An 8,191-nucleotide genomic window follows, 5' to 3' on the forward strand; every position below is an offset into this window, starting at 1 on the left:
AGACTAGACACTATATGGCATTCTTCTTTTTATTTTTCCCCTTTTTGTCACAAAATTCTTTTAAAATGTCAGGAGGTCATCATTCAACAGTTGATTGACTTCCCCAAAACAAGTACATGTCCTGGGATTAATGGACTGGAGATCTGAATGTAGAGATTTACCACTTTCATTGCTGCTGTCTGTTCTCTCACCTGCCCAGAGTTTGATCTGTTCCTCTGTCCTCAATTACAGCACAGTAACTCCAGCTGTTGTGCTTGGTCTTACAGAGGAACATGGAGCAAAATGAAAAGAAATGGATAAAAATCAATAGTTGTGTTGAGTAACCTGTGAGGAGGCTCAGAAAAAGCCAACAACACTCAGGCACCTGGTTGGCCTGAGTTCTCACAGTTCAGTGGGAAGTTTGAGAGTAAGTTTCTTTATTCCAAGTGATCTCCTGGGGCAAGGGAGAAGTCTCATTTCTAAGCAAAACCAGTAATATTGAACAACAGAAGTTCACAGTTTTTATAGGACAAACTTTAGTAAGTGATTGTGGACTGCACATTGAAGCTTGTTCTCTGGATTCAAGATTTTCATGGATAATTGAACTTTTAAAGGGCAATTTAGTTTCTCCAGGAGCTGGATAAGCTGTTCTGTGATAACAACCATCTTCTGCAGGTAGTGGAGGACTAGAGGGACTAAATGGGCTGGGGTGTGATGGAACTCCTGTCAAATGTGAAGACTCAGGTGATTTCCCAGGATAGTTTTTAAAGTCCTATAGCTCTGGGATCCCCCATTAGTATTTCTGAACTTCAGAATGAATTGATAAAAGGGATATGCAAACCAGTTTACAGAAGGTTCTTTTCATTAGAATAGAGAGCATAAAAGTGTATCAGTATACTGGGAAAAATTGCTGAAGTGAAGCATAAAGACCTTTATGTTACAAATGAATGCGTTTTCACATGTGTGGATATTTGAGTTACAATTTTGAAGTTATTTTTAGTTACTAATTTTTATTAAGGATAAACAGAATCACAGACAGTGCACATTAGTTTTCTTCCCAGGTAATAAATCATCAGTTTATGTACATAAATGGTTTTGAATTCTCAAAAGCTTTCCAGACCTGCAGCTGTATTTATTATCCAAGTGCCTTTTGTTGCAGTTCCCTTCCTAGAGGTCTAATTCTGCTTTTGTAATGAGAAATAGTTGCAGGGTCCATGAAATATTCATTTGAAGGCCCTCACTGATAAGGTGAGAAGCAGAAGACTTTTTTCTAACACATAAAAATAATTAATTGTTTTACAAGATTTATGTTAGGAAAAAAGTTTTAAGTACTTTTAAAATAGTGCCATTATCACTGAGTTGCAGCATATGGATACCAGCAGTATGTAAAAATAATTTTTCTTAAGAATATTTGCTTGTGAGTAAATCTAAATCTGTAAAATATGAGGTATATTTTCTATGCCAGCCAGTGTACACACATTTGATTTGTGCTGTTTTCAGCAGGGACTGTATCCTGAGTACAACCACTGGCTTTATTAAATACTTATACCTGTGTTTCAGGGAGTGCCAAATTACAGCAGTGTCCCCTGCAGTTTTCAAGGATATAATTAATTCACTAATTAGTGAACCAGATGTGTTTTCACTTTTAAAAGAGAGAAAAATACCCTATTCTGAGCAACAGGACCAATATTTCTGTAGTTTACTTCCTTTCTATAGACAATTATTTTTGCTTAATCTGGAAGACTTCAGGACCTTTCTCCCATCTGGTCTGTCCTTTCACATCAATAGCACGTTTTGTGCCAGCGAAACTATTGTTTGGGGGCGGGTTTGTTTGTTTTGTTTTTTAATTTTGGAAATAAAAGCACTTATGATGGCAAATATTGCTCCATCTGCTTCCCCATTTGTGAGGAATAGCTTTTTTGTGTTCCACTGTACACCCAGTTGGAATTGCATGAGGCACCAGGGAACAGTACAAAGCAGAGGAGCTCAGCCTGCCATGCTCTCCCATGGCACTTGCCAAAGGAGATTTGGGTAAGGAGTGTGGGAAGAGATTACACGGCCAGTTTTCTTTGTTTTCTTTGTTACTCCCCAGTGTATTTAATTTCCCAGGTTTTTCATTGCTGTTGCTTTGTGCTGTGGCAGAGCAGCTGCAGTGGATATTTAGGTGCAGGGCAAACAGTGCCTGTGCATTTTTAAAACAAATGCTTTGAAATAAAGGCTTCCAAGGTGAGAGTCTCTGGGAGAGCAGAGAGTGAATCAGACCCGAGAGCAGGTACTGCAATTTGGGGGTTGGAGGGGTGGAGATGAATTACCCCATATTATTCACTTCAAAACTGCCTCAGTGTTTCATATGATGTCCCAGGGTCCTTATTAGATCTTTGGTGATGGCTGCAGTGCCACAGCTTTAGATTTCTAGGCAGTTTGTTCTTTTTGGCTATCACCGTGCATCTGCTCAAGGGTTTCAGTGTATTGATTATGCTGCAAAGCAAGAGAATGAGTGCTCCGAGCAAAAGGATTGTTTTAAAACGAGGTAAAATTAAATGTGTAGCTGCTCTTTAACCTGCTTTCCCACTCACATTTGTGTTTGGGCTTCACATTTGGTATTTCATGATTAACTCCCTGCAGAAAGCACCCAGCACTGTGTAGGTATGTTTATGCTTGGCTGTGCTGGTGGTTTCACCATTACAAAACTCCTGCTCTTTCCATCGAATATGTCAGTATTTAAAAAGGAACACCTGTAAAATCACATTTAATCGAGATTCTTCTGGCCCAGAGTGATCCCTGCAGTACAGCATGGGCAAAGCCAGTGGGATTGTAGAGGAATTTCCTGTGTGATTCCCAGTCACACCTCCTGGTCCTGCTGCTCTGGCAGTCCCTGAGCCCAGGGGGGCAGTGGCAGATGCCAGCTCCTGATGGCTTGATGGGCATGCAGAGTTGTCACATTTCATCTTCAAACACTTATCCTTTTTTTAACATTACATGCTTCCTCACATAAAGCATGCTGTATTTGTCCTCCAAATCCTTTTTGTCTTTATTTCAGCAGAGAGGCGATTAGCCATGGAATAATTTATAAAGCTGTTTAGATTCTGCTAGCTGGTTTTCTTTGGGGAGAGTCATATCCAGTACCTTTACTGGGAATAACTCTGTAAATTCATCTTCATTGATTTCCTTCCCCCCACCCCAAGTGAATAAGAGGGTAGAAAAAATAGAACAAATATTTGTATCTCTGCCTCTATTGAAGGAAAAATAAATCTTTCTTATTAGTCTTAACAGTCTAGATGTATCCTTTCTTTATGATGTTCTCTCAAATAATTAGAGCTTTGAGTTATGAAGTCAAGATCCCTGGGTCATTGCCAGAACAGATTTATTTAAGGGGGACACTAGTTCTCTGAACTCCTTTTAAAGGGTTTTGTTAATGTCCCAGACTGCTCTTAATTAGTGATTTAAGAGGGAATACATCTGTTTCACTGTGGATTGTGAAAATTTTTATTTAAATGGAAATTCTTAATAAATGTCTCTTTAAAAGGCTAATATATCTTCAGAATGTGATGTGTATCACATGTGAATAGTGATCTGGCAGTTCTTGCATGGTCTTTTTCAGTTGAATATGGAGGAAAACCTCATCAAAGGCCTTTGGAAGTATCATCTACTCTTGAATTGTATTTCATATTTCGTCATTCATTCCCTACCTACACTTTTTCATTGAACTTCAGGTTTAACATTTCATTTACCTGGGGAAAAATACAGTAAACAGGAGTTGATGTTGGTGAAAAGCCTATAAAAAGGCTTATTAGAGATATTGATGATATTTTGTTTTTTATCTTAGGCCATCGTAGCAACTCAAGTACCAAAATTTAAGCTACTTAATGGGACATTTGTTGTATGTTGAAAATGTGCAGGTGATCTTTGCTGTATTAGGGATTTGAGCTGCAAACCCCAGAACAGAGAGGCTGGAGCAGATGCTTAGGGAAAGAGGAGATCCACATCAAGAAACTGCTGCTGCTTTTAGCGAACTCTTCCTTGAATACATGAGGAGATGGCTATTAATAAACACAGCATTACCATTTCCCACTGTTCACAGGGCTTTTGAATTAGTAATCAAAACCTTGTCACTAGGTATTTTGACTTTTTTCATATAAGTGTTGATTTATGAGCCCATCTTTGTTCAGATTTTTCTAGGGTGTGAGTTTTTTAGTGTTTTCTTTAGTTTGAAGGGAGGTCACACAGGAGAGCTGAAAATGTGCTTGAATAATGAGGTTATTAGCAATTTTCCTAAACGCAGATATGGAAGGTTTTCAGGAGAGCAGCAAGTGTTGCTGGATGTGAAAGAGAGTCATGGAAAACCCAGGAGGACACTGTATGTGCAGAAGGAGGAAGGCTGGACTCAACAGTGGGGCAGAGCTGGACCTAGTTCTTCCAGGAATGTTCATAAATATCTTTCCCATTTTTTCTATTTCCATCACTTTAAAGATACAGATTGCTATCTCACTTAGGAATTCTCTGCAAAATGCCCATTGTTTTCTGGAAGGGAGAAGCTGATGAGGTGCAGGAGTGCTGCTCCTGCGTAACTAACCACACTGGAGAATCACACTGACAGACATTCAGTAAATTGCCCACATTATAGAACATTGATGATACCATTAAAGTGGTAAATTTAATATTATAGTTCTATTAGATTTCTCCCTCATTAACTCTGATCTGATAAACAACCTCCGGCATATTTTGAAGGTAATAATCACCTTACAATCACTCCTGCTCCTCTCTATCTGGCATTTCAAGCTCCTATAGATTTACAGCTCTTCTGTCATCTAATCTGTACTTACTCCTTTATTTCTCCTTTGAACTTGTGCTTACAGGCAGACAGCCCTTTTCTGGGGGGCCCTGGGCATGCAGCTAACACTTCATAGCTAGAATAAAGTCATCCTAAATTCCATTCCTCAGATTTTGGACAAAATGGGTCTGAGAGAGAATAAAGTTAACCCAGTGTTCAGGCAAGCAAGATGCAGACCTTCAGGGATGCTTTAGGACTGAGCACTTAGTAGGGGTTGGTACTGGGGAATGTTGGCAGCAGTGGGTTGTGTTCTTGGCTTTTGCAAACAGGTATCAGAGCAACCTCTGCAAATTCTTGCTGGAAATGTGGGTGGTGAAGAGGGGACCGTGTGGGCAGAGCCCTGCCGGGCAGAGCAGCGTGCAGGAAGGTGGAAATGCTGAAGGAACCTTTGTCTGTCTAGTGGAGACATCTCCTAAACATTAATCCTCCGGCAGCAAACCTGCAGCTTAACCAAGTAACCTTAGCTCCTCTCCACTGGCAGGAGGCTTCCAAGGAGCCTCTTGTTTTCCTAAGTGAGTCATGGTTTGATCAGAGTGCTGTCTCAGGGAGAAGGTGGTTGTTACACATCACCTATCACAATGTAAAAGTGGAAAGCGACGCTGAAATGCTGACCCTTAATCTGAAGTGCACCATCTGTGTTTTATTTCCACATCTTGCTGAGTTTACAGTTATTTGAATTCACAGTTTGTTCCCCATTTGCTGTTCCCACATGGTAAGTGAATTGGATCCAAAACGTGCTGATGAAAGAATGAGAACTCTGTTGCAGAAGTTTGTTCCTACCTACAAGAGTGCTCTATCTCACACTTTTTCCACCCTGTGAGTTAAATCCCAGCTGTAAAATCTTGTCTCAAGATGGCCTTCTTTCATGGTGGGAAGCTGGGGTTACCGTAAGGACAAAGACTCCTTTCCCCATCCTGAAGTGATTTATGATTTGCTTATGACATTCAGCTCTAGAAAAGGTAGAGAGTTCTTACATCTGACAAAGTATTTGCTTTGCTGTTCCTGTAAATTTCTGCAGATGCTTATCTGGTAATAAGCCCTTGGTATTGGAGCGCCACTCTTATTTAGTATTTCTTTTCTGATCACGTGAGCCAAAGTGTTTGATGCTAAATTAAGACTGGGTATAATATAATGATGAGAGCTGTAATTACAACTGTAATAGTTTTTCATGGTGCAACTCTGAACTACTCTGATTTTAGAATGGGCAAACAGCTCAAAACCAGGATGAATTTCATTTATTCTCCCTTCCATTTTTTCTACCAGGAGCGACCATTTTCTTAAGACATAACTAACTGTAAAAAAAGATATAAAATTTAAACATGTCGTATTTCAAAAGCAAGCCATCAAACTGCTGAAGGCTGTATAAACTTAAATACCTTCTTTGGCTTTTGCTGCAGACCACACAAGCTTTGAGAAATTGATTACTCTGGTACTGGAATGGGCTTTCATGATACAGAAACAGAGGTTTGCATTGAATTTCTTTCTTTGTGTGTGGGACTTTTTTTTTTTTGAAAGAAAAAAAAGCCTTTAAACCCCAGATTAAAAATAAGTCATTTCATTGTTTCCGTTTTCCCCTCTTCTAAATCTTATGAAAGAGTTTCCATAAATGACTGGGGAGCTGCATCTCTGAATGAATCTAAAGTAAAATGCTCCATTTCTTTTTTTAATAAAGAGGCTTTTTTTCTGGAAAGTTCCATGTAGGTACTGCCTCATTGAAGTTTCATCTGGTTGAGAGAGTTTCAGTGTGGCTCATGCAGATTTTTTTATTTTGTGGACATGAAGAGGAGGGGTGAGGAATTCAGAGTAATTTATTTTCATATTGCAGTCTTCCAAATTTACTGAGTGCAATATTCTAAACCCAACATTACCAAAGGCTTTGGAGTTCCTACAGCAGCTTTGAGTTGACCCGACATATACCCAAAAAACAGTCTATGGCTCCAAGAGGCCAATGTTGAAAGATCAGGAGGGTGATCTTGAGCAAAGAATTTTTGTCTTTGAGACATATAATGGGCTAGCACCTTGACCCAGATGAAAATACTGATGTGAGATAAATTTAAGACTGTTTATAAGCAGTCCAGTCTCCTGTTTGTGTGTGGCCATATCTCCTATCAAGGCAATGCAAGGGTTGCTGGCTCTGTGATGTTTTGCCCCTACCTAGTTCAGGCACTTTTGACGACTGGGTACATCAGCAAGAGCAGTGCCTGTCTTTGCTGCTTGCTGGGTTTGGGGGTGGGAGAGGAGGATGATTTCACTTGCCTGTCCCTTTCACACAGGTGCTGTGAACCTGTGAGCTGTGTCCTGTGCCCACAGCTGGACACAGCTGCTTTGCCAGCGGTGGCTCTCGGCTGGCAAGGCTCAAAATTCTGCTTGCTCCAAGAGCAGAACTGGTGCTGAACCCCTGGGCCATGGGAACATGGCAGGAATGGCCCTACAGGGCCCTGTGCCACCCCAGCAGTGCTTCCCATGCCATCCTCAGGATTCCCATGTCCCTGCCCGTCTCGGTGCAGCTGCAGCAGCCCCAGCAAAGCAGCCCTGGAGCTGCAGGGGAGCAGATTTCCTTGCAAGGCTGGAATCCCTCAGGATTTCCAAGCTGCATCTAAGCAATCGTGTCCTGTGAGATATGTGGAAAGCATCCAAGACGGACACCTGCTGGCTCTGAAGCAGTCAAGTGCTATTTCCAAAATACCTTTGCCCTATTCTGGATGTTTACTTTTAAAAAGATATAGGCATGTGTTGGCTGTAAAAGAAAGGGAAGTGGGGAAACCATTGTTGCTGCTGTCACTGAAATTCCCTGCAGACTTAAAAGGAAGATGAAAGTTGGTACTTTAAGAGAAACTCGAAGCCCTTGGGACAAGCACAGCAGAAATCAGGAAGATGCTCTGTGTTCTGTCCAATTGCTTGCAAACATGAGTGCTGTATCTCCTACAGAGAGAGAGACAGAGCCAGAAACACATATTTGCATCGTTCCCCCGTGCTTGAGCCTTGCTAACTAGGACAATACCATTTTGCACTTCCCTGGGCATATTTTCAAACAGCAGCTCAGTGCAGGTGATAGAGGGGGAAAAAAAAGGTGAGGGAGAAAGAAGTGAGGGGGGAAATCTGCCTTGTGGTATTTCAGATCTCCAGTATACACAGGTGCTTTTTAATCCCTCTGGCCTACATATTCCACAGCCCCTAGGAATAGAGGAGTCGTGATGTAATGCTCTTTTCCTCACACTCGCAGCTTAAATACAGATGGAAATTGTTGTCATGTGTTAGAAATGTCACCAATAATATAAAAGGCAGGCTTCTGCATTCTCTCTTTTGCACTGTCAGCTGCTGCTGCCAGCTTATTCTTCCCTCTCAAACCTATTGTCATGTGGCAGAAACCCTGATGTAAGT

At 41.0% G+C, this 8,191-nt stretch overlaps 1 protein-coding gene across 21 annotated transcripts in view; it reads left to right on the plus strand.

Moving 5' to 3' along the window:
* The window catches only part of MAGI1 (membrane associated guanylate kinase, WW and PDZ domain containing 1), a 332,520-nt gene that overhangs the window by 170,905 nt on the left and 153,424 nt on the right, over nucleotides 1-8,191 (plus strand). The window lies entirely within an intron of this gene.

Source organism: Lonchura striata, chromosome 12, assembly GCF_050655825.1.
Source record: "Lonchura striata isolate lonStrDom1 chromosome 12, ASM5065582v1, whole genome shotgun sequence".
Classification (NCBI taxonomy): Eukaryota; Metazoa; Chordata; class Aves; order Passeriformes; family Estrildidae; genus Lonchura; species Lonchura striata.